The sequence below is a fragment of the Triplophysa dalaica genome, chromosome 13, assembly GCF_015846415.1.
Source record: "Triplophysa dalaica isolate WHDGS20190420 chromosome 13, ASM1584641v1, whole genome shotgun sequence".
Classification (NCBI taxonomy): domain Eukaryota; kingdom Metazoa; phylum Chordata; class Actinopteri; order Cypriniformes; family Nemacheilidae; genus Triplophysa; species Triplophysa dalaica.
Window position 1 is genome coordinate 5159134 of NC_079554.1, and position 6012 is coordinate 5165145.

The 6012-nt window shown below is 37.0% G+C and overlaps 1 long non-coding RNA gene across 1 annotated transcript; it reads left to right on the top strand.

The window, feature by feature from the left end:
- Nucleotides 1-1511: 1511 nt before the first annotated feature.
- LOC130434767 (uncharacterized) lies at nucleotides 1512-3192 on the top strand. The gene is made up of 3 exons (XR_008908716.1): nucleotides 1512-1774; nucleotides 2486-2572; nucleotides 2694-3192. It is a non-coding gene; the product is annotated as an uncharacterized LOC130434767 (long non-coding RNA).
- Nucleotides 3193-6012: the final 2820 nt, after the last annotated feature.

A 6012-nucleotide genomic window follows, 5' to 3' on the forward strand; every position in this document is an offset into this window, starting at 1 on the left:
TTCCAAACGCCGTAAAAAACGCGCGAAAAGCCGTTCATAACGCCGTATTTGACGGCGTTTTAAGGCGGCCGAAAAGCGCCGCTTTTTGCGCCGCTATCTTGCCATATGACGGCGTAAAAAACGCCGTTTTGGTTGCACAGAGCGCGCGTCTTTTACGGCGTTTCGTCTGTTGTATAATGAGCCCCTCCCACCGATTTCCAAAGCCAGTAAATTTGAACCGTTGTCAACCAATCCCTGATGAACTGAGCCAGACCAGACCAATTTACCACTGATCATTTCACAGGATTTTATTATGTGCGCAGTGTTTGCTAACATTTGACAAATTATTGCTTGCTTTCTGAAGAAAATATTTATTCTAATAATCTAAGGTAATCTAAGGTTACATAATGTCGTCAACAATTATATAAAGGCCAACCAATCCCATTGTATGTATCTTGCTTATTACATAAGCTATAGCACGTATTGTCTACGTAAAATGCAAAAAAGCAATCGGTTGAAATATTGCATAATAGTATCATTGTACAATAAATCATTCTTGGTACAAGCGGTGTCAGACAGAGTAAAACCTAAACTGCCTTCCCTTTGTTAAATTGTAGGGTGTCACGTAGCATGCTGAGTAGCACCTTCGACCCGTAATATATATTGTGGTCTTTTTACGGTTCGAGTCCCGCTTGGATCACCGGTCATTTTTTACGTTGTTGGTCTTGATCTATTTATCTGTATCACCGGGTAGTATTTAGATTTATATTTCAATACTTAATGTGTGGTCAGTATGAAATGAGAGTCTGGAATGAGAGATCTTTTTATAAAACGGATCTGTAGTTGATTTTGGCGCTGAACTCACACATCAGTGGACTTTCATGCTATAAACAGGACGAACGAACAGTAATAAATGTTGCATTCACGGATTTAGCAGACACAGTTATTCAAAGCGACTTACACGGGCCTTTAAGTCTATGCATGTCTTTTATCAGTAGCCCAGGTGATTTTGGTTTCCATATTACAAACATTGATTGACTATAAGGATGTGCAATAATGTTGCGCAATGATTGTAATGTAACAAGCATGGACTTATTTATTAAATATAGCTAACAAAGCCCAAGTCAATGCCAAATGCCTTGCCGTTTACCACCGTGACGAGACTGACGCTATATCGTCTCTGCAAAGAAGCATACAATGAACAGCCGCGTTTCCTTTTGAAATGGAAAAAGATTATGCAATATTTTCTAAATTTCAGCACATGGATATAGGATTCTGGCCCAGTTACCCACGCATGCAGCCAAGCATATGCGAGACCGTGGGAAATTGAGTGGGGATGCTCATTAACATACTGTATACTAAGGAAAGTATAAGTGAGGAACTTGATCGATGTTGAGGGTTATTCCAAGATGTTAATACACAAAAATGATCTTACTCTGACTGAAACATCCAAAGTGGGCACATCAGAATGTATGTGTCTCGCAAACATAATTATGTCTCAACTGAATGCTTGGTGAACTGCCGGGGGAAATATTTGTTCCTACACTCTAAAAAATGCTGGGTTATTTGTTTAACCCAACAGCTGGGTTGAGCCTGTTGGGTCATTTTGTTGGGTTATTTTCTTAGTGTTGGGTCATTTTTTGAGTAACCCAAACGCTGGGTTACCAGTCGGGTCCAATTGAGTGACAGTTGAGAGATTAAACCCCTCCCACTCCTCTACGCATCAGACAAACTCTACCTTCGCGGGCATTTTGATCCACTTCATCTCGGAAAGCTGTTATTCGGAGAATAAAAGGTATGTTTACGAGTTTTTAATGTATAAAACTATTACTGTAAAAAAAATGCAAAAGTATGCAAAATTTGGCTGTTCACATTAGGTTTGAAAGTAACGTTACAATCTAGCTTCGTTAGCTTTGTATAGCTAGTCTGTAACGTTATGCCCACGTTGTTCTAATTTACAGCTTTTTAATCATTTAAACTTCCTTTTTGGTCAACATTTCCTCTGAAATGTGTGACTTGTGTGAGTCAGTAACTTACGCATCTTGATATTAGTTTAAGGTCGACACGAGAGCGTCGTGCCAAAAGCAAACATCCAGCTCATTTTTTTTTATAAATACCGCTAAGGTTCGGTGAGGGAACTTAGATTTAAGAGTCTTTTAGAGGAGAATGTAGTTGTTAAGAACACAAATACGTGATTTATATATAAACATAACGCCTCTTTGAGATTTTGTTAAGACGCTGTCAGCGGTCGTGGCTCCGTGGAGAGCAGCTCTATCTCGGCCATTGCTTCGGGAGTAGCCGCTCTTATAACGTTAGTGGTTAACAATGCGATATAATTAATTTTGGGTATATGAGACGAACAATTGGTGCTCTTTTTAGACTTCTACTTATTCCCGAGTGTGTCGAATTAGTGAAGGGTTGTTTTAACGTTTATAATATTATTTTTTTAAGACTGTATTTCACTTTCTGTACTATATCCCACTCTTCTTCTTTCCCCCACTGACAGGTTGCAGAATAACAGCTAATATTAATGGATCATTCTATTCAAGAGAATGTCAACTGGAACTTGGATGTTTTCATAACAGGCTTAAAGGTAAACATTATTTAGGTAAAATGTTAATGTACTTCTTTATATGTTTATTATAATCCATTGTGCTCTGGTTAGGCCAGTTTCCTTACATTCTTCTCTTGTCTCTTTTCTTGTCTCTTTATAGATGAACAAATTGATAAAGAAACCCTCCTGCTGGACATCCACTTCCAAAAGTGCACACCAAACTGTTTTCTACAAACTCCCAGGAAAAGAATCCTCTTTAGTAAGACTGCTCCGTGGATATTTTAGGTTAAGCAGTGCTGAAACCGAAAGAACTAACACTATTGAAAATGTTTTGTGAGTTTATATGAAGAGGAAAGTTACGGTGTCCCTTTTTCACATCCATAACGCTTGTTTATTTCTTTTTTTATAGAAAACTTGTGCATAGATTTATATTTTATCATATAAATGCGGTTCTATCAACAAGGGTTTAGTAAAATACTTTTTATAGTGTTTTGAAGTGTTAAGTTGTCTAACTATTTATATTTACTTGTGCCACTTTAATAACCTTGTTAAATGTATATGTTAAAATCTAAACTAATGTAATTTATTGAAGTTAATTTTCTTTAAATATGTATAAACATACATTTCATCAAAGTGTTTTATATGCCATTTTATTGTTCATTGAGCATAACATATTGCATGTTTTTATGAATTCCTTTTGTCTTGCATTTTGATCCTTAATAAAACTTTTGATTCTTACTGATGCCTCGAGTATTCCTCTGTGATTTTGTTATTATTATTTTTAAACATTTCGGGTTTGTTTTAAACCATCAATGTAATTTTTAAGCAAAAGTTGATTTAAATAAAACAACCCAGCATGTTGGGTCAAAGATTTAACCCAACTGGCTGGGTTAAAATAACCCAACGCTGGGTTTGTCCATATTTGACCCAACGTTGGGTTACCAAAATAACCCAAATTGGGTTGTTTTAACCCAGCCTTTTTTTAGAGTGCATTAATATAATAAAATTATATCTTAAATTAGCTTAGTTTCGTTAAATTCCGTTAAGATAGCTTTATTAAAACGAAACTGCTTGTTCTACAAACACCATGCACTGTGTTTTACCTTATGTGTTTTTTTTTTTAAATATATTTCTTCTGTCAAGCTGCTTTTGAACAAAACACACTGTGAAAAGCGCTATAAAATCGAATTGAATTATCCATGGGGGAAGATGGTTAAATGATTCAGACTTACCCCAGCTAATAGAAGGCCAGCGGCCCAGTGGTAAAGTTGGCGTGCCACCGGCGTCAACTGACTGTGGTCCACCGGGTTTTGCTAATCATTTTTGCAGCGGTCAACCAGCGGCAGTCGCCACATTTCTGCTAGTGGTCCGCCATGAGCCGCTGGTTTATCCACGATCGACCCGCCGTTCATAATTGTTAAATAAGGCAAACCAATGTGTCCTTAAATACAATACTGGATCAAACATGTTTAATAGCAACAGCACATTTATTATTTTAACACATCAAATACATATATGCACTACCTTTATCAAATGCTTTTTAACCAACGTTACACAAAAAGAAGCAGATAACATTTCCATACTTATATAGTTTTCCATCTTTCCAGTGAGACCATATTAAATGGTCAACACAAAATAAATAGTTGTACTACAATTATACACTTCATAGCTGTAGTAAAACCACAGTAAATCCAAAAATAACCGTAGCCTTATTGCATAGTATAATTCATATTATATACTTTTCCCATGGTTTTCAAAAACTATAGCTTACCACTCTAGCATTCCTATAATTTATCTATAGTAGGACCTTTATATCAAAACCTTATAGTTTAAAAAAATGTTAAACTATTATTTGCCAGATCCTTTCATTGTGAATTTCCTGCCGTTAGGGGGCAGTGTGGATCAGCCACATGACGTCATCAAATGCCGGTCCTTCTCTTGCCTCTTAGCTTAAAGTTAATTCTGCAAAGGGTTTATCGCGAAAGTAGTTGCAAAAGTCAATGCGAGATGATTTGAAACTGCAATGACAGGTGGCGAGGTTGTAGATGCCTATTTGTGGTGGCAATTCAGATCTGAATAGGAAAACGTGTAAATACGTGCAAAACATTTGTATCTACCAATGTATTTTATAAATGCCAGTTTACACATTTGTGACTATTTTTCTGCAACTTCAAATTCAGAAGACAGATAAGTCAGTTTTGTCCACGAGTGAAAATTTTAACATTCAATTTAAGTTTTTTATTTTACACGTTTTCACATAGGGGCTGTGAGTGTACATTTTAGTATACCCGTAGAAATACTTACTTAACAAGTGAACAACTTAAAATCTACCTCCTCTAAAGTTTTGCTACTGATTTTCCTTCATAATAACTCCGGATTTAACGGTGTTTTACTGCGCCCTGAAAAGCGCCGTGTTTTGCGCGCTGTCTTGCTTTATGACGGCGTAAATAACGCGCGCTCTGTGCAACCAAAACGGCGTTTTTTACGCGCGTCATTTAGGGTGTTTTGTCTGTTGTATAATGAGCCCCTCCCGCTGATTTCAACAGCCAGTAAATTTCTTAATCTTAGTGAGGATGACTGGCAACTATATCTAGGTAAATTATATGGGCATAAAGGGGGACTTACCCCTGTAAGTCGCTTTGAATAAAGGTGTCTGCTAAATCCGTGAATGCAACATTTATTACTGTTCGTTCGTCCTGTTTATAGCATGAAAGTCCACTGATGTGTGAGTTCAGCGCCAAAATCAACTACAGATCCGTTTTATAAAAAGATCTCTCATTCCAGACTCTCATTTCATACTGACCACACATTAAGTATTGAAATATAAATCTAAAAACTACCCGGTGATACAGATAAATAGATCAAGACCAACAACGTAAAAAATGACCGGTGATCCAAGCGGGACTCGAACCGTAAAAAGACAACAATATATATTACGGGTCGAAGGTGCTACTCAGCATGCTACGTGACACCCTACAATTTAACAAAGGGAAGGCAGTTTAGGTTTTACTCTGTCTGACACCGCTTGTACCAAGAATGATTTATTGTACAATGATACTATTATGCAATATTTCAACCGATTGCTTTTTTGCATTTTACGTAGACAATACGTGCTATAGCTTATGTAATAAGCAAGATACATACAATGGGATTGGTTGGCCTTTATATAATTGTTGACGACATTATGTAACCTTAGATTACCTTAGATTATTAGAATAAATATTTTCTTCAGAAAGCAAGCAATAATTTGTCAAATGTTAGCAAACACTGCGCACATAATAAAATCCTGTGAAATGATCAGTGGTAAATTGGTCTGGTCTGGCTCAGTTCATCAGGGATTGGTTGACAACGGTTCAAATTTACTGGCTTTGGAAATCGGTGGGAGGGGCTCATTATACAACAGACGAAACGCCGTAAAAGACGCGCGCTCTGTGCAACCAAAACGGCGTTTTTTACGCCGTCATATGGCAAGATAGCGG